At 42.7% G+C, this 25238-nt stretch overlaps 1 protein-coding gene across 2 annotated transcripts in view; it reads left to right on the top strand.

Annotated features, from left to right (window-relative positions):
• Window positions 1-25238, top strand: part of LOC129853098 (adhesion G-protein coupled receptor V1-like) — a 236226-nt gene that overhangs the window by 152353 nt on the left and 58635 nt on the right. The gene's annotated exons all lie outside the window — the stretch shown is intronic.

The raw sequence follows: 25238 nt of genomic DNA, 5'->3' as shown, positions 1-25238 counted from the left end.
ATTGTACCATACCCTCCTACCTACTCAAACCTGATAACATTGTACCATACCATCCTACCTACCCAAACCTGATAACATTGTACCATACCCTCCTACCTACCCAAACCTGATAACATTGAACCATACCGTCCTACCTACCCAAACCTGATAACATTGTACCATACCATCCTACCTACCCAAACCTGATAACATTGTACCATACCCTCCTACCTACCCAAACCTGATAACATTGTACCATACCCTCCTACCTACCCAAACCTGATAACATTGTACCATACCCTCCTACCTACCCAAACCTGATAACATTGTACCATACCCTCCTACCTACCCAAACCTGATAACATTGTACCATAACCTCTACCTACTCAAACCTGATAACATTGAACCATACCCTCCTACCTACCTACCCAAACCTGATAACATTGTACCATACCATCCTACCTACCCAAACCTGATAACATTGTACCATACCCTCCTACCTACCCAAACCTGATAACATTGTACCATACCCTCCTACCTACCCAAACCTGATAACATTGTACCATACCCTCCTACCTACCCAAACCTGATAACATTGTACCATACCCTCCTACCTACCCAAACCTGATAACATTGTACCATACCATCCTAACTACCCAAACCTGATAACATTGTACAATACCCTCCTACTTACCCAAACCTGATAACATTGTACACGTCTTATCACGGAGGGACCTACTACCATGTCTAATCACACTATTCTCCTTTACACAGAGGAACATCCCCAAAATGGTTCACACTTCATAACTGCCCTGACGAAGGCCTTGAGGTTGATACGTAAAGCTTATTAAAGAGCAGTGTGCGGGTTTCTTATTTTTTCTCCAAATCTTGACAGATCATATGAAGTCTGAGTTAGATACCTGCAACCACGTCTTTCTATTGCAACACATTGCCAAACATAGCAAGCAAGAGTGGAGAGATGTGTTAAAAATAACTAATAATTATTTCAGACCATACACCATACATCATACACAATACAGCAGCTGGTGTAATTCTGCTTCCACCGGAGGTGCTAGACATGACTTCATTGTCTGGGGTCAGCCCGTGTCTGACAGGTTATATGTAGGCCTCTCCAGTCGCCCAGGTGAGAGGTCAGAGTTCAGTGCACACTCGCCAGCCAGCCCCTCGGTTACAAGGTCAACTGCTGTCAATGACTCACTGAGTTTTGATTTGAGCTGTTAGTTCAACTGTTTACTGTTCTTCCCACTGGCTGCCCCCTTCCGCTGCCCTCCTTTGCTGCCCTTATCTCCTTCCCTCATATGCTGCCCTTATCTGCTGCCCTTATCTGCTGCCCTTACAGTGCATTCAGAAAGTATTCAGACACCTTGACCTTTTTTACATTTAGTTACTCTACAGCCTTATTTTAAAATAGATTCCTTTTTTCCCCTCATCAATCTACACCTAATACCCCATAATGACAAAGCAAAAACAGGTTTTTAGAAATGTTTTCAAATGTGTATATATATAAAAAAGGAAATATGACATTTACATAAGTATTCAGACCGTTTACTCAGTACTTTGTTGAAGCAACTATGGAAGCGATGACAGCCTTGAGTCTTCTTGGGTATGAAGCTACAAGCTTGGTACAACTGTATTTGGGTAGTTTCTCCCATTCTTCTCTGCAGATCCTCTCAAACTCCGTCAGGTTGGAAGGTGAACATTCAGCCCAGTCTGAGGTCCTGAGTGCCCTGGAGCAGGATTTCATCAAGGATCTCTCTGTACTTTGCTCTGTTCATCTTTCCCTTGATCCTGAGTAGTCTCCCAGTCCCTGCCGCTGAAAAACATCCCCACAGCATGATGCTGCCACCACCATGCTTCACCGTAGGGATGGTGCCAGATTTCCTCCAGACATGACGCTTGGGATTCAGGCCAAAGAGTACAATCTTGGTTTCATCAGACCAGAGAATCTTGTTTCTCATGGTCTGAGTCCTTTAGGTGCCTTTTGGCAAACTCCAAGCAGGCTGTCATGTGCCTTTTACTGAGGAGTGGCTTCCGTCTGGCCACTCTACCATAAAGGACTAATTGGTGGAGTGCTGCAGAGATGGTTGTCCTTCTGGAAGGTTCTCCCATCTCCACAGAGGAACCTTGGAGCTCTGTCAGGGTGACCATCAGGTTATTGGTCACCTCCCTGACCAAGGCGCTTCTTCCCCGATTGCTCAGTTTGGGTGGGCGGCCAACTCTAGGAAGAGTCTTGATGGTTCCAAACTTCTTTCATTTAAGAATGATGGAGGACTCTGTGTTCTTGGGGACCTTCAATGCTGCAGATATTTTTTGGTACCCTTCCCCAGATCTGTGCCTCGACACAATCCTGTCTTGGAGCTCTACGGAGAATTCCTTGGACCTCATGGCTTCGCTTTTGCTCTGACCTGCACTGCCAACTATAGACAGGTGTGTGCCTTTCCAAATCATGTCCAATCAATTGAATTTACCACAGGTGGATTCCAATCAAATTGTAGATACATCTCAAGGATGATCAATGGAAAAAGGATGCACCTGAGCTCAATTTCGAGTCTCATAGAAAATGTATGTTTTTATTTTTAATAAATTAGCAATATTTTTTTTTTTAACTGTTTTCGGTTTGTCATAATGGGGTACTTTGAGTAGATAGATTTTTTTTCAACTCCATTTTAGAATAGTCTGAGTACTTTCCCTAATGTCCTTTTAGATCATAATTAATAAGATTATATGGACAGATCCTAGATCAGCAGTCGTAGTCTGAGATGCTTTGTGGATACTGCTGTGTGTTATGTCTCTAAGCTGCGTGTGTTTGAGATGAACAAACAGGGCAGGGTATGTTTTGTTATTCGAGTGTGTTTCCACTTCTCCACGTGGGTTAGACTATGCCCCTGTGGTGCAGCAGACGAAGTCATTCTCTTGTTTTACCAGTGAGGGGGGCTTGTTCAATGATGGTGACCCCAAAAATCAGAAGCTCCAGCAGCGTTGAACTTTGCCCCTCTTTCCAGACAAAGCTGGTGTGGCCTTTCTCCCACTTCTGACTAGCACGGCCCTGCGGCCACGTGGACTGACCACCATGGGTCAGCAGTACTGACTGTGGCTGTCTTCACCACAGCACAAACCACGTTATAAATACATTATTACGGCGTTCGAAGTTTGAATCCCATTGTTCAATGTTTCCAAAGTGGAGAGACAGTTTGGAGGCCAAGAGTTCTGTATTACATCGGCCAGATTGCCATGACAGATGTGTATGTGTTGTGTTACAGTAATTGTTTTCAACCCTATTAAGCATTACTTTGATGTTTGAGCTGTATCAGTGACCTTGACAGCGTATGGCTTTGCTCAGCTTTTCCCAGAAGTCTTATCTGGCATCAGATTAATGGTAAAGAAAAGGAGAGCCGCCAAACACTCTAGTAGCTCAGATGCAGTAATTTAATAACCTAATAACCAATGTTTCCACAGACCAGCTGTCTTCATCGTTACACCCTGTGTGCAGCTCTCCTAAACAGGTGTTCTACTCCGCTAGCCAGCACCTCTCCTAAACAGGTGTTCTACTCCGCTAGCCAGCACCTCTCCTAAACAGGTGTTCTACTCCGCTAGCCAGCACCTCTCCTAAACAGGTGTTCTACTCCGCTAGCCAGCACCTCTCCTAAACAGGTGTTCTACTCCACTAGCCAGCACCTCTCCTAAACACGTGTTCTACTCCGCTAGCCAGCACCTCTCCTAAACAGGTGTTCTACACCGCTAGCCAGCACCTCACCTAAACAGGTGTTCTACTCCGCTAGCCAGCACCTCTCCTAAACAGGTGTTCTACTCCGCTAGCCAGCACCTCTCCTAAACAGGTGTTCTACTCCGCTAGCCAGCACCTCTCCTAAACAGGTGTTCTACTCCGCTAGCCAGCACCTCGCCTAAACAGGTGTATTACTCCGCTAGCCAGCACCTCTCCTAAACAGGTGTTCTACTCCGCTAGCCAGCACCTCTCCTAAACAGGTGTTCTACTCCGCTAGCCAGCACCTCTCCTAGACAGGTGTTCTACTCCGCTAGCCAGCACCTCTCCTAAACACGTGTTCTACTCCGCTAGCCAGCACCTCTCCTAGACAGGTGTTCTACTCCGCTAGCCAGCACCTCTCCTAAACAGGTGTTCTACTCCGCTAGCCAGCACCTCTCCTAAACAGGTGTTCTACTCCGCTAGCCAGCACCTCTCCTAGACAGGTGTTCTACTCCGCTAGCCAGCACCTCTCCTAAACAGGTGTTCTACTCCGCTAGCCAGCACCTCTCCTAAACACGTGTTCTACTCCGCTAGCCAGCACCTCTCCTAAACAGGTGTTCTACTCCGCTAGCCAGCACCTCTCCTAAACACGTGTTCTACTCCGCTAGCCAGCACCTCTCCTAAACACGTGTTCTACTCCGCTAGCCAGCACCTCTCCTAAGCAGGAGTGTGTTTATTTTGCCTCCAGATTAATGGTAGCCTACAATCCTACTATTGTGGCACATCTATAGACCCTTCTACTTGTGCTGCAAATTTGTACTAGTTAGTCAGTTTGTGTTTTATAAAGTAGTTCACAATGTTCAAAAATATTATGTTGCTGCTGTTTTATAAACAGTCGTGGTTTTAGGCTCTTAGTTTCAAACAAACTGTTCCAAGTGTTTATTTAAGTTTGTGGGCAGGATAATCCATTTCAGATATCTCATTCTTGTTTCCGTGGGAGTTCTGAGAAAGGCTGGGTTACCATCATTACATAGAACATTTCTCTCTTTTTTTACCTTACTGTTGTGTCGTTTAAAGTGTATTTATTTTGTCTGTGTACTTTTTTTGTGTACACGATAAATGAGTCATCATTCATTGCCCTAGTAGTTTAAGTTTGTCTTTATATTTCCATTTAACACGCAATGAGTTGAAATATGCTATGAGCTATGGGCCATGGGAGTTGAGCCGTTCTGTATCTCAGAAGCCCAGACTGTCACCACGTTGCCCGATAAACAAGCGAGGGCACCTGGACTGTCTGACAGAGAGCCCACTCCACTCCGCTGCGTTAGCGGCCCTAAATCTGTTTCAGACTGAACTTTGAAAGGTGATAGGGGGAAAACTTACGGTCAACTCACTTGCTTGATATGGTTGATGTGTTTGTTTACTCAGAATAACGGGGTCAGTGGTGTTGTGTGGCTTTTGCACATAGCGCTCTTCCTGGCACAGCCTCTTACTAAGATGATTTACTCTTTGCTGATACCTCAGTTTACCAGTATTAATGATTTACTCTTTGTTGATACCTCAGTATACCAGTATTAATGATTTACTCTTTGTTGATACCTCAGTATACCAGTATTAATGATTTACTCTTTGTTGATACCTCAGTATACCAGTATTAATGATTTACTCTTTGTTGATACCTCAGTTTACCAGTATTAATGATTTACTCTTTGTTGATACCTCAGTATACCAGTATTAATGATTTACTCTTTGTTGATACCTCAGTATACCAGTATTAATTATTTACTCTTTGTTGATACCCCAGTATACCAGTATTAATTATTTACTCTTTGTTGATACCTCAGTATACCAGTATTAATGATTTACTCTTTGTTGATACCTCAGTATACCAGTATTAATGATTTACTCTTTGTTGATACCTCAGTATACCAGTATTAATGATTTACTCTTTGTTGATACCTCAGTATACCAGTATTAATTATTTACTCTTTGTTGATACCCCAGTATACCAGTATTAATTATTTACTCTTTGTTGATACCTCAGTATACCAGTATTAATGATTTACTCTTTGTTGATACCCCAGTATACCAGTATTAATGATTTACTCTTTGTTGATACCTCAGTATACCAGTATTAATGATTTACTCTTTGTTGATACCTCAGTATACCAGTATTGATGATTTACTATTTGTTGATACCTCAGTATACCAGTATTAATTATTTACTCTTTGTTGATACCCCAGTATACCAGTATTAATTATTTACTCTTTGTTGATACCTCAGTATACCAGTATTAATGATTTACTCTTTGTTGATACCTCAGTATACCAGTATTAATGATTTACTCTTTGTTGATACCTCAGTATACCAGTATTAATGATTTACTCTTTGTTGATACCTCAGTATACCAGTATTAATTATTTACTCTTTGTTGATACCCCAGTATACCAGTATTAATTATTTACTCTTTGTTGATACCTCAGTATACCAGTATTAATGATTTACTCTTTGTTGATACCCCAGTATACCAGTATTAATGATTTACTCTTTGTTGATACCTCAGTATACCAGTATTAATGATTTACTCTTTGTTGATACCTCAGTATACCAGTATTGATGATTTACTCTTTGTTGATACCTCAGTATACCAGTATTAATGATTTACTCTTTGTTGATACCTCAGTATACCAGTATTAATTATTTACTCTTTGTTGATACCCCAGTATACCAGTATTAATTATTTACTCTTTGTTGATACCTCAGTATACCAGTATTAATGATTTACTCTTTGTTGATACCCCAGTATACCAGTATTAATGATTTACTCTTTGTTGATACCTCAGTATACCAGTATTAATGATTTACTCTTTGTTGATACCTCAGTATACCAGTATTGATGATTTACTATTTGTTGATACCTCAGTTTACCAGTATTGATATCTTAACTATGACAAAAAGTAATGTCATATGGAAATGTGTGTAACCAAAGGCGTGGCTTCTTGGTTGAAAAGGCCTTGCTCCATTTTCCACAATGTTGCACATTATAGCGTTTGCTTTCTAAACAGTAACGATGTTGAAATACGACAAATGTTAGGTTGAAGAACAACACTGTGCAGGGCTGGAAGCACAATGAATGGTGTGCCAGGAGAAAGGATCCATTTCCTGGAAGGGGATGTGCTGCTGAGTGGAAATGTCCCTAATTAGACTGAGCCTTGTTTATATTTATACCTTTTGTTCCCAGTATACAGTAACAGCCAATCACACTCAGTCTGCCCAGGCATAGAGCTTTGTTTAGGTTAACACTAGGTCAGAGAAGTGTTGGAACGGAACCAGGCTTCATCTGTGGAGTCAATGGCGAGGGTTACCATGACAACACACCAACGAGCACAGTCTCACTCTCTCACACACACAAGCGCGGGCACGCACTTGCATGCACACACACGCACACGCACACATACACTCTGACCGTGCCACTCAAGAAAGAGCGATAGCTAGTCCAGCTGCTTTTACTCTCAGTCGTTTCCCACTCTGTCCTGTTGGGGCCACTCTCCATCCATGGTCAGAGCTCACATAAAGCTGAACAAATGAATGGCCTGCCAATGAATAGTTCCAAAGACCACCACTGCAATCTAATGCCATGCTGTTAGAGCACACTAATACATTTCAAGGCTCTGCTCCAAGGATAAACAGTTGAAGCCCTCTGCTCTGTCTCCTAGAACTCATTTGCTGGTTGTTCTGGAGGCTTTATGCTGGAAACAGCTGCCCTACTGTATACTCAAGCAGTCTGGATATTCTTCAACAAAGCACTGCACCCAGGCATCACTAAAGACAAGTACAGCCTTCCAATGTCAGTGTGCAAAAGCTGCCTATGTGATGTTGGATAACAATTATTTTCCTAAAGACATTCATTTGAAACAGCCAGATATAGTGGCTGCAACAGCTGATTAATCACATCAGAATTGGCTGTGTGGACAGCAGGACTGAATGTTCAGTGCCTAACCTGACTCATGTATTGATCCACTCATTGATGAATGCAGTAGTCTTGGTACAGTACAATACTGGGGGATCCCTCTTCGGTCAACGGACCATTATACAGTCATCAAGCACCCACGCCTATTGGACAGGATCATGATATCAGGAAGGGATGCAATGATCCAGGGATATAATCCCCAGTCCCCCTTCAAATCTCTCAAATGCATGTCAAGTGGTGCGGGGATCCTTTGTAATCAGGGGGATCACCTAACTGTGCAACTTTAATCAGAGAGGCGTGCTGCTCTGGTGATGACGCAACCAACCCAACAAACTAACCGCTGGCCGGCTGTGACGTAACCGTGGTGCTATTCGGATTAGCGCAGTTTACTGTAGCCCCTGTGTCAGGAGGACACATTGTAGAGGGGATGGGAAGCTGTGAGAAGCTTCACTCTGGATGGATGGATGGATGGATGGATGGATGGATGGATGTAACAGGAAGGAGGTATACTGTGATGGTGAATGTGATTTGGTACTGAACACCTTTTTTATTAGTGCCTTGTGACTTTAAAACAGACTTCCCATCACATACCGTAGCAGTTCAGTTGGCAGTTCAACAGCTTTTATGTGCATAGAATCTGTTGATACTCCTTCTTTGCTGTCGCTGTCATGGCGATGGTGATCTCGTTACCAGACAAACGCCTGGGGACAAGGTTATGGCTATGTGGATCTGATGGAGTGATAGCCATGTTCTCAAACGTGTGACCATGGTCCCTGCTGGCCTTGCTGTCGGATGACCCTGGCTAGGAAAAGTTACCATGACAACCGAGAGCCCACTGTAACCTCTGCCATTTACCCTCTCTTGTAAAAAAAGAACTACTGGCTTAGAATTTGGAGTAGCTTACTCACAGAACAGCAAGCTGCCTTACCCACTCTCTCTCTCTGTGTGTGTGTGTGTGTGTCTGTGTGTGTGTGTCTGTGTGTGTGTCTGTGTGTCTGTGTGTGTGACAACAAAGAAATCACATGGTTTTACCTTTTGTATCACTACACTTGAATATTCCCACAGTTGTGCCTAGATGACTGAAACGGATGACCTGGTTGCATCACCACCTCAGCTACGTCCTCCTGCCCTTTTAGGAACCACTTTCATAATCTCACGTGTAGGAAGCCATGATATTTTATATGAACACCCTCATCGCTCCTCTAGTCTTAGCTTTGTGCAGGCTCGTGATGCATTCAACATTGTTTCTGTCCCCTCCCGCGTTTCCCCTCTCACCCCCGACTCCTCGCGACGGTCTCTGTGGTGCGGGTGATGATGTCCCAAGGGGGCAGAGGAGCGTGGTGGTTGTTTGGTGTGCAAAACAGGACTGGTTGTTTATTTAAAAACAGCCCAGTCCTTGTGGATTCAGCAAGGCTCGCGGAGAGTGTTGACCGAAAACATGAGTGAACTTTACTGATATGCATTGACCTGAGGCAACTTGTACAAGGTATCAAACAGCAACAGCAACATGTCATCTCCTACGGCACGCAGGGCTCTCTGTCAAAGAACGGCCGTCACAGGTATTGTCATTGGTGTTTTGAGGGGGTCTTTTTGTTACACGAGGATCACATTTTTCCCTGTATCCTAGTGGATTAGAAACAGGCATTGCGTTCTCCATTGGAACAGTGCTGCAACCACCATCATTATCCATTATTCTTCATTATAGTAAATTATGTATGATCCATTATCTTTCATTATCCATTATCATGTGTTATCTTACATTTTTTATTGTAATTTATTATATTTCATTATCTTTCTTATCCTTAATCTGTCTTTTTTTATCCTTCATTATCCTTCATTCTAGAAATTGTTGCAAATTTATTAAAAATGAAAAACAGAAATGCCTGATTCACATAAATATTCAGACCCTTTGCTGTAAGACTCAAAATTGAGCTCAGGTGCATCCTGTTTCCATTGATCATCCTTGAGATGTTTTACATCTTGATTGGGGTCCACCTGTGGAAATTCTTTTGATTGGATATGATTTGGAAAGGTACACACCTGTCTACATAAGGTCCCACAGTTGACTGAGTCACTGCCTGTTCACCCCGCTATCATCCAAAAGGCGAGGTCAGTACAGGTGCATCAAAGCTGGGACCGAGAGACTGAAAAACAGCTTCTATCTCAAGGCCATCAGACTGTTCAACAGCCATCACTAACATTGAGTGGCTGCTGCCAACATACAGACTCAAATCTCTAGCCTCTTTAATAATTAATAATCGGATGTAATAAATGTATCACTAGTCACTTTAAACAATGCCACTTTATATAATGTTTACATACCCTACATTACTCATCTCATATGTACATACTGTACTCTATACCATCTACTGCATCTTGCCTATGCCACACGGCCATTGCTCATCCATATATTTATATGTACATATTCTTATTCATCAAATAAAATAAAATGTATTTATATAGCCCTTCTTACATCAGCTGATATCTCAAAGTGCTGTACAGAAACCCAGCCTAAAACCCCAAACAGCAAGCAATGCAGGTGTAGAAGCACGGTGGCTAGGAAAAACTCCCTAGAAAGGCCAAACCTAGGAAGAAACCTAGAGAGGAACCAGGCTATGAGGGATGGCCAGTCCTCTTCTGGCTGTGCCGGGTGGAGATTATAACAGAACATGGCCAAGATGTTCAAATGTTCATAAATGACCAGCATGGTCAAATAATAATAATCACAGTTGTTGTCGAGGGTGCAGCAAGTCAGCACCTCAGGAGTAAATGTCAGTTGGCTTTTCATAGCCGATCATTAAGAGTATCTCTACCGCTCCTGTTGTCTCTAGAGAGTTGAAAACAGCAGGTCCGGGACAGGTAGCACGTCCGGTGAACAGGTCAGGGTTCCATAGCCGCAGGCAGAACAGTTGAAACTGGAGCAGCAGCACGGCCAGGTGGACTGGGGACAGCAAGGAGTCATCATGCCAGGTAGTCCTGAGGCATGGTCCTAGTGCTCAGGTCCTCTGAGAGAGAGAAAGAAAGGGAGAAAGAGAGAATTAGCGAGAGCATACTTAAATTCACACAGGACACCGGATAAGACAAGAGAAGTACTCCAGATATAACAAACTGACCCTAGCCCCCCGACACAAACTACTGCAGCATAAATACTGGAGGCTGACACAGGAGGGGTCAGGAGACACTGTGGCCCCATCCAATGATACCCCCGGACAGGGCCAAACAGGAAGGATATAACCCCACCCACTTTGCCAAAGCACAGCCCCCACACCACTAGAGGGATACCTTCATCCACCAACTTACCATCCTGAGACAAGACCGAGTATAGCCCACAAAGATCTCCGCCACGGCACAACCCAAGGTGGGGCGCCAACCCAGACGGGAAGATCACGTCAGTGACTCAACCCACTCAAGTGACGCACCCCTCCTAGGGACGGCATGGAAGAGCACCAGTAAGCCCGTGACTCAGCCCCTGTAATAGGGTTAGAGGCAGAGAATCCCAGTGGAGAGAGGGGAACCGGCCAGGCAGAGACAGCAAGGGCGGTTCGTTGCTCCAGAGCCTTTCCGTTCAACTTCACACTCCTGGGCCAGACTACACTCAATCATATGACCCACTGAAGAGATGAGTCTTCAGTAAAGACTTAAAGGTTGAGACCGAGTCTGCGTCTCTCACATGGGTAGGCAGACCATTCCATTCATCCCTTTACACTTGTGTGTATAAGGTAGTTGTTGTGAAATTGTTAGATTACTTGTGAGATATTACTGCATAGTCGGAACTAGAAGCACACGCATTTCACTCCACTCAAATCTGCTAACCAGGTGTACAGTATGTAACCAATAAAATTTGAGTTGATTTGACAGTGCATCTCAGCGCAAAAACCAAGCCATGCGGTCGGACCATCAAATAATTGGCATATACATTACTCTTACAGAATTTCCCCGTGGGCGAGGATATTGGAAATGTAATCAAACCCTACTGGATGATAACTTGTTTTTAACTAGGACAGAAGAATTTATAACTTTTTCCAACATAAAATAGGTACAGCAGATCGCCTTATTGTATGGGACACCTTTAAATGTGCCTTTAGAGGCCATGCAATTCAGTGATCATATCTTATACAAAAAGAATTTAGGTCAAAAGAGTTCATGTTAATTAACAAAGGGAATAGAAAGACTAACAGTACAGATAGATAGCGATACAAACTGTACCATAGAGGCACAGAATACGTTAAGGGAAAAACAAAAAGAAATGGAGGAACTTATTCAAGAAAGATCAAGTATAATATATTAGAAAAATAAAGCGAACTGGGTGGAATATGGGGGAAAATGAACCAAATGATTTTTTAATCTTCAACATATAAATACTGCCAAAAATAATTTACTAAATCTTGTCATCCATGATTCAGCAAATTATATTTTGAAGGAGGACGCAAAGTATTTTTAAGCACGTTTTAGTTTCAGTCTCCTCCATCTCCACCAACCGAAGTTAATTGTATGGATTTAGTTTTTCTATTAAAACCTCTACAGGACCCCCCCCCCCCCCCCCCCCCATAGACATATCTGATATGGGCAGAAAGCTTCATTTATTGTTAATCTAACTGCACTGTCCAATTTACAGTAGATATTACAGTGAAAGAATACCATGCTATTGTTTGAGGAGAGTGCACAGTTGTGAACTTGAAAATGTATCAATAAACCAATTAGGCACATTTGTACAATTAACATATACAGAAAGACTCATGTGAAAGTCAAATTACAGAGGAGGAACTTGATGCAGTTAAACAAAGTGCTGAGAAAAGGGTCTGAATACTTATGTAAATGTGATTTTTTTTTCATTTTTAAAATAAATGTGCAATTTTTTTTTTTTAAATACGCTTTTTTGTTTTGTTATTATGGGGTATTGTGTGTAGATTGATGAGGGGGAAAAAAACAGTTTTATCCATTTTAGAATAAGGCTGTAATGTAACAAAATGTGGAAAGTCAAGGGGTCTGAATACTTTCTGAATGCACTGTGTGTACGTAGCAGTTAGATGTTCCCATTTCCTCTGCTGTTGTTGCTGTTTAAACTCTGAGCACGTCCTGTGCTCACGGTAGGTTGCTTTTCACTCTGTCACCATCCTACCTGGGTAGGCAGCTCACATGCCTCTTCAGCCAATCAGAAATCAGGTGCAAGTAATTCTCTCTTTTGTTGTAACAGTGCAACAAGTAACCTGGTCTCAGATAAAGACTCGCAATACTATACGTCCTCCAAGATGTATGATAAATTACATCATCCCATTCGTACGTTATTATACGACCAGGTAAGACGTATGATACTATATGTCCTCTAATTTGTATAATATTGTACGACTGCTATTCCATTCATAATGTAACGTATCATACAAAATGGAGTGGGATGGATTTATGTACAGAATAATATACATTTCCCTGAGACCACATTGTCCCACACTGCCCTACTAACCCACCAACGATTGAGCTGTGACCTGATGGGGTGGGGCTGCTAGAGGAGACCAGTAGCAGGCTGCTTGCCTGTGTCTGAGGGGTGGATAGAGGAAGCTAGGGCTCACTGGGGATGGGGGTGGGGGTCGGCGTGGGCTTAAGCTGGTGCTCTGCACTGCAGTCTGTGTCTGAACAAAAGCAGCTGAGGAAACACCCAAGATTTTGCCTGGGCTGGAAAGAGCTAGTTCAGACCGGTAGCTGATAGAGGAGGAAGGGAGAGAGGGAGGAGGGGGCGGGGGGAGAGAAGGAGGGGAAAGGACCGCCGACTGGTGCTATGGACCGTCTGGCGGACAGGTCTCCACTCCCACTGATGTAATGCTTCTGTCAGATCCTATTATTAGCCCAGTGGCACGCTAGCTAGCTAGCATCAGCACACAGCACAATCGATTGGGTTAGATTAGCACAACATAAGGAAGGAGGATGCCTCCAGGATCAGCACCAAGAAGCCATGATACTTAATGCCTCGCACTCATTGTTTGACATCTTTTTCTTTGTGTTCTTCTGCGAGGCCATGTTTTTATCAAAAAAGCTGCTGTTGTTTTCAGTGATTGCTGAATCATTAGCAATAACTTTGTTTCCTAGTTCGCAGTTTAATCCTAATTGCATGCAACAGCTTTGTGTTACCATCAATGGCTTAAATATATAAAAAGCCAATTGGATGTCAATTTGTTGTAGGCCTTATTGAGACCTCAAATCATAACTCTTGTTCAAACCTCGTTTGCATACCTCAGATACATTGGATTTCATCTTGAGATCACTTTATTCTTAAAAAAAAAACTTTATTTAACTAGGCAAGTCAGTTAAGAACAACTTCTTATTTTCAATGACGGCCTACCGGGGAACAGTGGGTTAACTGCCTTGTTCAGGGACAGAACAACAGATTTTTACCATGTCAACTCAGGCATTCGTTCCAGCAACCTTTCGGCTACTGGCCCAACGCTCTAACCACTAGGCTACCTGCCGCCCCAATATTTATCCCAAAGACAGAAAAACAACCTCCAGCTGGCACTGAGACAGCACAATCTGACATCACGTCTAATCCCTTCAGACCAGAGACATTAAAACAATAACAACCTGGCACTGAGACAGCACAATCTGACATCACGTCTAATCCCTTCAGACCAGAGACATTAAAACAATAACAACCTGGCACTGAGACAGCACAATCTGACATCACGTCTAATCCCTTCAGACCAGAGACATTAAAACAATAACAACCTGGCACTGAGACAGCACAATCTGACATCACGTCTAATCCCTTCAGACCAGAGACATAAAAACAATAACAACCTGGCACTGAGACAGCACAATCTGACATCACGTCTAATCCCTTCAGACCAGAGACATTAAAACAATAACAACCTGGCACTGAGACAGCACAATCTGACATCACGTCTAATCCCTTCAGACCAGAGACATTAAAACAATAACAACCTGGCACTGAGACAGCACAATCTGACATCACGTCTAATCCCTTCAGACCAGAGACATTAAAACAATAACAACCTGGCACTGAGACAGCACAATCTGACATCACGTCTAATCCCTTCAGACCAGAGACATTAAAACAATAACAACCTGGCACTGAGACAGCACAATCTGACATCACGTCTAATCCCTTCAGACCAGAGACATAAAAACAAAGCACATGGTTGGATGACACGTTGTTAACACCAGAGAACATAGGGGAGCCCCGCTGATTGGCCCGTCTACTGAACTGTGTGACCAATGGCATTCCCCCGAGTCCTCCGCCTTGACCTTGGTGCTTGATGACAAACACACATGCAGTCTTCCACAGAGGAAGCTTTATTCCCCTAGTCCCACCTCTGCTCCTCCACTCTGCTGCAATGCCAGGCATGTATCTATTCCCTGGGCGCAGGGGCGCCTGGAACTGGGTTGCATCTGTGAGAGAGAGAGACCCTGGTACCCTGGGATCAGAAATTAGAGGCAGGCTTTAAGTTGTTTGTTCAGGCGTGCCTTAGTGGTTCATGTTTAACCAGAGTGTACTGTGTATATACAGTCACAACCAAAGTTATTGGCACCCTTGATAAAAATGTATACAACTATATTGTATGCTCAAAAAATTGGGAAATTATTTATTGTATAGGAATACAATTGCTCAGAGAAAGAGATTTTGTTTAACAAGTAATCATTTTTATCTCAAAAATACCTGTTTTCAAAACTCTGGCACCCTCCCTTGCGAGGGAGGGTATATATAAAAAATATATATATGAGATTGGCGAGCACATTGGGAGGGATCTTAGACACATTCCTCCATACATCTAACAAATGTAAACACCGTGAGTTTGCTAAACGGCTTTGGCCTTTGTCTGTCTGTTCCCTCATCCCTCGACTGAGGTCTGTCGATCTCCCCCGACTGAGGTCTGTCGATCTCCCCCGACTGAGGTCTGTCGATCTCCCCCGACTGAGGTCTGTCGATCTCCCCCGACTGAGGTCTGTCGATCTCCCCCGACTGAGGTCTGTTCCCTCATCCCCCGACTGAGGTCTGTCGATCTCCCCCGACTGAGGTCTGTTCCCTCATCCCCCGACTGAGGTCTGTCTGTCCTCCCCTATTTACAGAGTATTTAGTGTAGATCGTCGACAAAAAATGATTTCATTTTAATTGATATACAGCGCCTTCAAAACTGAAAAATTAAACACTATCTTAATTAAATAAGCATGCCCCTTTGAAAGAAAATTGACATAAGAACAGATATAGCCCTTGGTTCACACCAGACTTGACTGCCCTTGACAGCACAAAAACACCCTGTGGCGTACTGCACTAGCATCGAATAATCCCCGCGATATACATCTTTTCAGGGAAGTCAGGAAACAATTCACACAGTCAGTTAGGAAAGCAACAGCTAGCTTTTTCAAACAGAAATTTGCATCCTGCAGCATTAATTCCAAAATGTTTTGGGACACTGTTAAGGCCATGGAGAATAAAAGCACCTCCTCCCAGCTGCCCACTGCACTGAGACTAGGAAACACTGTCACCACTGATGAATCCACAATAATCGAGAATTTCAATAAGCATTTCTCTACTGCTGGCCATGCTTTCCACCTGTCAAGTTGGTTGTTGATCATTGCTAGACAGCTATGTTCAAGTCTTGTCATGGATTTTCAAGACGATTTTAAGTCAAAACTGTAACTAGGCCTCTCAGGAACATTCAATGTTGTCTTGGTAAGCAACTCCAGTGTATATTTGGCCTTGTGTTTTAGGTTATTGTCCTGCTGAAAGGTGAATTTGTCTCCCAATGTTTGTTGGAAAGCAGACATCCAGATTTTCCTCTAGGATTTTGCCTGTGCATTGCTGTATTCCATTTATTTAAAAAAATGACTCCCCAATCCTTGCCAGTGACAAGCATAGCCGTAACATGATGCAGCCACCACCATGCTTGAAAATATGAAGAGTGGTACTCAGTGATGTGTTGTGTTGGATTTGCCCTAAACATAATACTTTGTATTCAAGTCAAAAAGTAAATTTCTTTGCCACATTTTTTACTTGAGCGCCTCATAGCAAACATTATGGATGTTTTGGAATATTTGTGTTCTCTACAGGCTTCCTCCTTTTCACTCTGTCATTTAGGTTATTATTGTGGAGTAACTGCAATGATGTTGATCCATCCTCTGTTTTCTCCTATCACAGCCATTAAACTCTGTAACTTTTTTCAAATCAACTTTGATCTCATAGTGAAATCCCTGAGCAGTTTCCTTCCTCTCCGGCAACTGATTTAGGATAGTCACCTGTATCTTTGTAATGACTGGATGTATATATATACCATCCAAAGCCTACTTAATAACTTCACCTTGCTCAAAGGGGTATTTAGCATCTCCTTTTTTTTATTTTGACTGATCTACCAATCGGTGCCCTTCTATGCAAGGCATTGAAAAAACTCCCTGGTCTTTGTGGTTGAATCTGTACTTGAAATTCACTACTCGATTGAGGGACTTTACAGATAATTGTGTGGGGTACAGAGATGAGGTAGTCATTAAAAAATCATGTTAAATACTATTATTGAACACAGAATGAGTTCATGCAACTTATTATGTGATTTTTATTTAGCATATTTTACTCCTGAACTTATTTAGGCTTGCCATAACAAAGGGGTTGAATACTTATAGACCCAAGACATTTCATATTTTTATTAATTGTGAAAATTTTCAACAAATAAAATTTATCTGACATTATGGGGTATGGTTTATAGATAAGTGACACAAAATCTCAATTGAATCCATTTTAAATTCGGGCTGTAACACAACAAAATGTGGAAAAAGTCCAGGGGTGTGAATACTTTCTGAAGGCACTGTATAAGGTTTAGGCTTTCTGAACCCTGAGTCTCACCCAGCAGAGAACAGTACATCCCTGGCTGCTGTGCAACAGTTGTTTGACTGAAATAATAAAAGATAAGAATACAAACATAAAGTAAATGGCTCAGTACTCACACACTCACACCCAACCCACCACACACACACCCTCTTCTCAAGGCCCTCTGGCTAGAGTAGTACCCCTATCGGGTCTCTGTTATGTCATCACAGGGTCACCATTAACCAACAGAGCAGATAGAGAGAGGTGTGGTGATTTAGCTATCATGACTCGGCCGTTTAGCTATGTAGCCACAGCAGCTGCAGCCCCTCTAGCCTCTACTTACAGTTCCACACGTCTGTGCTAGCTACCACCACCAGCACGCTAAAGGCTATACACATAAACAGAAACCATCCAAGCCAACGAGGTAGCTACGTAGGTACCACCTCTGTATGACTTTACAAAACAGATTATTAAAACAATGTGGTATACCTGTTCTCTCACTTAGGGTTAAAGGAGTTTGGAGCAGTGGAAGGGGGTGCTGGTTTGGGAGTGTGGTGGTCAAGGTCTCAGACAGAAAGGTCATGAGATAGAGAGGCTGTCTGAAACAGAAGGGGGGCGGGAGGGGAATGATGGGTGGGGTTGTACTGTCGCTTTAATCAATGGACAGGCTCTGTCTGGGGATGGGCTTATTGACTGGAGCTGACCCTCTCCCTGCCATGCAATATAGGCTACACTCTGACAAGGCACACGAAGAAGAGAAAATCAAGTTTCTGTGTGTGCAGCCTGGTCTAATACACTAGAGGTAACGTAGTAAACGTAAGTCCGGGACACTCAAATTAGTATGATATGTTACGTTTGGTATGGTTACATAAGACGGTTGGTGGTTACTTAAGGCAAAAGCGAAAGTAGGGTGGTTGGTCGGAGTGGATGTTTGAGCGTATAATATGAATATAACACAAACAGCTAGTAACCCATTTGGTTGCGTGTTCGAATCTCATCACGGACAGCTTTAGAATTTTAGCTACTTACTAATTTGCAACTACTTAGCATGTTAGCTAACCCTTCCCCTCACCCTTTAACCTAATTCCTAACCTAAACCCTAACCTTAACCCTATCCCCTAGCCTAGCTAACGTTAACCACCTAGCTAACTTTAGTGTTGGCCACCTAGCTAATGTTAGCCACAACAAATTGGAATTCATAACATATCATGCGGATTATAATTTGTAACATATCATACGAAATGTGCGATGGCATACACAAATGAATAGATACCATAGGAAATGTAACATATCATGCTAATTGAAGTGTCCCTGATTTACATGTACTATGTTACTTCTACCCCTGAGTCTGTGTAGGTGTCAGTAGCGTGTATTCATGGATTCTTTCGTCTCTCTGTGTTTCATCATTTTCCTTCAATTCGTAAGAGGCTGATTGTATCTCACCGGAGAAAGCATCCGAGCGAGAAAACAACACCCCTCTCTATCTGAATGTGTAGCCCCATCTATCTGATGCTGTCTGTATGATATTCAAATCAAATCAAAAAAATATATTTTTTATTTAGCAGCAGTAAAACAACAATAGCGAGACTATATACATGGGGTACCGGTACAGAGTCAATGTGCGAAGGCAAGGCACCGGTTAGTTGAGGTAATTGAGGTAATATGTACATGTAGGTAGAGTTATTAAAGTGACTATGTATAGATAATAACAGAGAGTAGCAGCAGTGTAAAAGAGGGGGGGGGGGCAATGCAAATAGTCTGGGTAGCCATTTGATTAGATGTTCAGGAGTCTTATGGCTTGGGGGTAGAAGCTGTTTCGAAGCCTCTTGGACCCAGACTTGGCGCTCCGGTACTGCTTGCCGTGCAGTAGCAGAGAGAGCAGTCTATGACTAGGGTGGCTGGAGTCTTTGACAATTTTTAGGGCCTTCCTCTGACACCGCCTGGTATAGAGGTCCTGGATGGCAGGAAGCTTGGCCCCAGTGATGTACTGGGCCGTACGCACTACCCTCTGTAGTGCCTTGCGGCCGGAGTGCGAACAGTTGCCATACCAGGCAGTGATGCAACCAGTCAGGATGTTCTCGATGGTGCAGCTGTAGAACCTTTTTAGGATCTGAGGACACATGCCAAATCTTTTCAGTCTCCTGAGGGGGGATAGGTTTTGTTGTGCCCTCTTTACGACTGTCTTGGTGTGCTTGGACCATGTTAGTTTGTTGGTGATGCGGACACCAAGGAACTTGAAGCTCTCAACCTGCTCCACTACAGCCCTGTCGATGAGAATGGGGCGTGCTCGGTCCTCCTTTTCCTGTAGTCCGGGTTGCCGCTTGTAGCATTGAATAGAATGGAATCCAGCAAGCATTTGGCCTCCCTTATTATTATAAGGGAGGCCAGTTTGGATTTGGCTTCACAGCAATCACATTAAAAGCAAAACATCATTGACAGAAAAAAAATGTTGTACCTCGTTGTGTTGTTGACCTCCGTTGGCTAGCTAGCTTGCTAAAATTGGCCCTATCCTAAATTAGACATGGATGGAGATTTGGACTTGAGGTTTTACTTAATTCTCCGTACTGGCCAAAGATTATAACGGCGATTCTGATCCAACCATAAATTCTTACATTGTGCCTCTGCCCTGAGAGGATGGAAGTTTAGAATGTAGCTAGATGTAGAAGACTAATGTTAACTAGCTAATCGTTGCCAATGAAAGGAAGTTTGGCTAGCGAGCAATCATTTTAGCCAGGTAGCCTAGGACAACAAAAACTAAAAGCATGTACTGTATGACAGAGTCATAGACCATTTAGGCAACATGAAAGAGAGGAGGATGGCATTGGCCTTTCTCTACAAGTAAGATTAGTCTACATGTTTTTTCTACTTATATATAAACACACACACACACACACACACACAGAAACCAGTCCCATGGACAGCCACACGCTGTCTAGCTTACATTGATTGGACTGAAATTGTTTTGTGAACATTTTAGTTGTCACTGTCTTAGACTAAGCATAGGTTGATTTGATGATGTTAAAATGTTGAAGTTGAAATGGTGCTGGAATAATGGAGGCAGCTCCTGTTTTCTTTGTGACTTGCGGTAACTCTCCATGGTTCTAAATCAATAGTAGTTTAATAGCTAATTGGATTGACCATGCTGTAGGTAGTGTAACTGTTTGTTATATGCAATAGGCTTTGTGGATTTCACTGGACAGAGGATGCTCTCAGGCTTTGTGATGAAACAAATGTGTGGTTGAATTTATTCTGCCACTATGTCTTCTTATTGTCTCGGACTTATATATCATGGTGTCAAGGCATATGAACTAACAGGTTATAGAGCAAGCAACGCAATTATCACAACACATAGTGATTTTACCCACACACCACTACTAGTTGGTTGGCGTGTGTGTGTACGTGCGTGCGTGTGCTCGCCCGCGTGCGATGCTTGTGGCATGATGTGCCCTTGGCTAACCCAAGGTCAGGGTTGGGTAGGTTACTTTCTCACAATGTAATCCATTACAGTTACTAGTTACCTGTCCAAAATTGTAATCAGTAACGTAACTTTTGGATTATCCAAACTCCGTAAAGTAATCGTTCAGTTACTTTTAGATTACTTTCCCCTTAAAAGGCATTAGAAGAAGACAAAAATGTATGTTACCAATTGAACGACATCTATTGCAGGATAAATTAATGTTAATGTTTACATAGCTGGTCATATATGGATGTTACATTTTACTTTATGGTTGGTTATGTTGACTTCTTCTAACCCATCAGTTTCTACTACATATAATAATACGATTAAATGTTTTCTTTCCATTAAAAACCAAAGTCTATCAGAATTCCAGTCATTCCAATAAATGTTAAACCCCTTGATCTTCAAGAATAGGACTTGGAAATATGGAAGTATAGATTAGCCTAATTGTTTTACCTGAGCATGACCCCAAAACTAAGGACTTATTAGCCAGCTCTACTGTGTTGTTTATGACTTTGTTGTCATGGAGGACTGATTGGGCTCATTGAAAAATAAATGCTGCGCTCATGGAATGGCATGCTTTGAGCACTACTGAAAAGTGCTATTTACATGTGAAAAAGTAATGTCATATGCTGCATTTGCAATAGGCCTATTGTTTAACTTTTTATTGGTGACACTGATATCTTGATAATATGCAGCTGTTTAAAGGGCAAATCCACAGATGAAAAAATAACAAAAAAGCTGAGGGATGGAGAAATGTATCCACTCTCTCAGATGAATTGACATAGCTATGGATGCAAGGACTGACCATCCATGATGTCAGTTATTGTCTTAACCATGTTATGTCCCATAGGGCGGCGGACAATTGGCCCGGCGTCGTCCGGGTTTGGCCGGGGTAGGCCGTCGTTGTAAATAAGAATTTGTTCTTAACTGACTTACCTAGTTAAATAAAGGTTAAATATAAATAACAAAATGAAGCTATATAGTTGAACTAAGCTCATGAGGCATTTCTAAGTTATATTCTTCAAGTATCAATGGATATATATATAAATGAAAAGTCCAAAAATGGATGTAGCAACTACAGATTGCCCCTCTAAGTCTATCAAAAGTGTGTGAGATTGAACATGTGTCCATTAGGCCTATGGATTAAAAAAATGTATCAGCATGAATTAGATTGAGCAATAAAAGCCCCACTTTTATTCCATAGGCTGGGATTCTCACTATGCAGCTGTTGCAAGAGCGCATTTTTCACTGGCTGTCCACTGGTTTCAAAACAATGATTGATAAGCAGCTTAAACTTCTTGAATTCAACCATTATTGGGTTCAAATACACATTTAGATTTGTGAACAGCCATCCACAACAACCACAATCCGTAAGGCGCAAATAGCTAAATGAGAGAGCAGCAGTGTGATTCACATCAATGCTCTATGTAGATAACAATAAGTGATATCCGTGTAGCCGTAGACTACACCACTGCTGTCATCCTTACCTCCAAGCGTTTATTCAAGTTGGATCATCTTTGGATGCCGACAGTAGTTGCACCATTGAAGACATAGCTTGGACTGTAGCCTACAAAAGCCTATTCCCGGTCTTTTCCCACGATCCATCAAACACATTTGGTGTGTCATCATAATGGTCTCTGACTAGTGGTCAGACTCGCTCAGGTGGAACAAACTTAAACTTGCGCCTTTTTTCAACGCTGATTTGAATGTCATTGAGAAAACAGATAGTCGCAAACCTCCTTTCTGAATTTAAAAGTAATCCTCGAAGTAATCATCTAGTTTTTCAAAAGTGTCTCTAATCTGATTACAATATTTTTGCTGGTAACGTAACGGATTACAGTTACCGTTTTTTTGTAATCGCTTACATGTAATGTATTACTCCCCAACCCTGCCAAAGGTTTTATTCGGGCCCAATAACTGCTGCCCGGAATCACAATTCCAAGCAACAACCTTTTTCAAAGGCTCCATCCCAGGTCCTTCCTGTAACGTCCCTCCTTTTTTCCCACCATACAGAGCTGCAAAACAAATCGGAAACAGAATTACCCCATTTGTTTATTTAAATAAAGCCTGACTTTTCGCCTAACTCAACAGCAGAATCCGAGATATGTGGTGTGTGGAGTCGCTAACTATCTGTTTGCTTTGGAAAGGTCGCTCTTTAATGACGGCGGCAGGGTGGGGTTTCAAACTATGTTCCCATCTTGAGCCCTTCTTAAGAGCAACTTGAAAAGAACAACAGTACAGAAAGGAGCAACCAACTGACACAGCACCCTAGTGGAGGTGCAATCTCAGCGTTGAAGTAAAATGACACAGCACCCTAGTGGAGGTACAATCTCAGCGCTGAAGTAAAATGACACAGCACCCTAGTGGAGGTACAATCTCAGCGCTAAAGTAAAATGACACAGCACCCTAGTGGAGGTGCAATCTCAGCGCTGAAGTAAAATGACACAGCACCCTAGTGGAGGTACAATCTCAACGTTGAAGTAAAATGACACAGCACCCTAGTGGAGGTGCAATCTCAGCGCTGAAGTAAAATGACACAGCACCCTAGTGGAGGTGCAATCTCAGCGTTGAAGTAAAATGACACAGCACCCTAGTGGAGGTACAATCTCAGCGTTGAAGTAAAATGACACAGCACCCTAGTGGAGGTACAATCTCAGCGCTGAAGTAAAATGACACAGCTTCATGCTCTATTTGTTGCCCTAGGTTGCTCTGAGCAACCGTGTTGTGAAGTAAATCGAGCACAGCTGTAATCCTAATACATCCTAATACTTGTCTGATTGGAAGGGAGAGCTTGTTTGCTCTCTCGCGCGGCTTAGGTGCTTATATGGAGAGCAGTTGGTATTTGTGATGTTTACTGAGTCATCATGGATAGGCTATGGCTCTGGGCTAGTGGCCCTTCCTGTCATCCTGGGGTTTCGACACTAATGTTGCTCTATCATGGAAATATAACTAGCTCCCTGAGAATGGCCGTATGGGGATGGTCCTCTGACAATTTGAGGGTTACGAAAGCAGTAGTTATAAAACTCTTCACACGTAAATACTATACATACTAAGGTGAAATATATTCTTGCAACACTGACTTTACTGTCAACCTGATAAATACAAGCCGGCTGTACAAACATGTTATTCACCCCAACGACAAGACATGAGTCAATACGCAGACTTATTATGTCCTGTCAAGAAACTAACACCCTGGCTCACACAAACAATATGTGATTCACACCTGCTTGTTGTTATCTGGGTGTGTGAAAGAGGGTGGAGTTTATAGTTTATTAGTATGGCATGTATAGTATATAGTGTAGATAATATACAATACTGTGTGTTTACACCAGCATGGTACGTTGATGAATTATCTGCAGTCTGATGATGATGATGATGATGATGCACCTAGATAGTTGTAAGAGAGAGGAAGAGGCATAATTCTGCAGTGTGCTTGACCTGCCATCTGGATGTTCTGAAGCTCTCCTGGCTGTCTGGCAGGTTTTGCAGCCACTGTTCTTTTCCCTCCTCTCTGCCTGCCTGTCTCACTTTCATTCCCTCTCTCTTTCTCTTCCTCCCTCTCTCACTTTCAATCGTCTTTCTCTATCTCTACCTGCCTGTATCTCTCTCTCTCTCTCTCTCTCTCTCTCTCTCTCTCTCTCTCTCTCACTCTCTCTCGCTTTCTCTCGCTCGCTCTCTCTCTCTTTCTCACTCTCTCTTTTTATCTCTCTCTTTGCCTTCCTGTCTCTCTCATTATTTCTCTCTCTTTCTTTCAATCTCTATCTCTCTCTCTCTCTCTTGCTTGTCTCCTTTCTATCCAGCCGAGTTAGGACACTCAGTGTCCTCCTTCTCTTTCCCTTCTCACCCTCCCTCTCTCCCTCCATCCCTGGTGTTTTGCACTGGCACGGGGCCGGGTGTCAGACAGTGTTACATAAGCAGAAATATTGCTATGGGTTGGTAGTGGCACAAGGCTCTGTCCCAAGGGTTAATTAAGCTCTGCCATCAGAGAGCTGAAGGATTTACTGTAGGACACACACACAGGTTCCTGGATGGGTACCCAGGAAGCATTTGTCACTTGTTGTTTAATGTGGTTTGCGCATTGTGATGTAACAGGTCTGCAGGATGTCACTAAGGTGTATCTTATATTGTCAGCTGTTTCAAAATATATGCATGATAACACAGCCATCAATTCCAATTATTAGTCTGCAGGGGGAAAGTGTCAATGGACAAGTGTATTTCTGCTTGTGTAAGGTTTTTGACGTGCAAGAGCTGTATATGTTTGTGTGAGAGATGGGAGAGGTGGATGCTGTGTAGTAAAGT

This window comes from Salvelinus fontinalis, chromosome 4 (genome assembly GCF_029448725.1).
Source record: "Salvelinus fontinalis isolate EN_2023a chromosome 4, ASM2944872v1, whole genome shotgun sequence".
Classification (NCBI taxonomy): Eukaryota; Metazoa; Chordata; class Actinopteri; order Salmoniformes; family Salmonidae; genus Salvelinus; species Salvelinus fontinalis.
The sequence above is the reverse complement of the archived record's forward strand: the minus strand, read 5'-3'. Positions and strand labels throughout refer to the sequence as shown.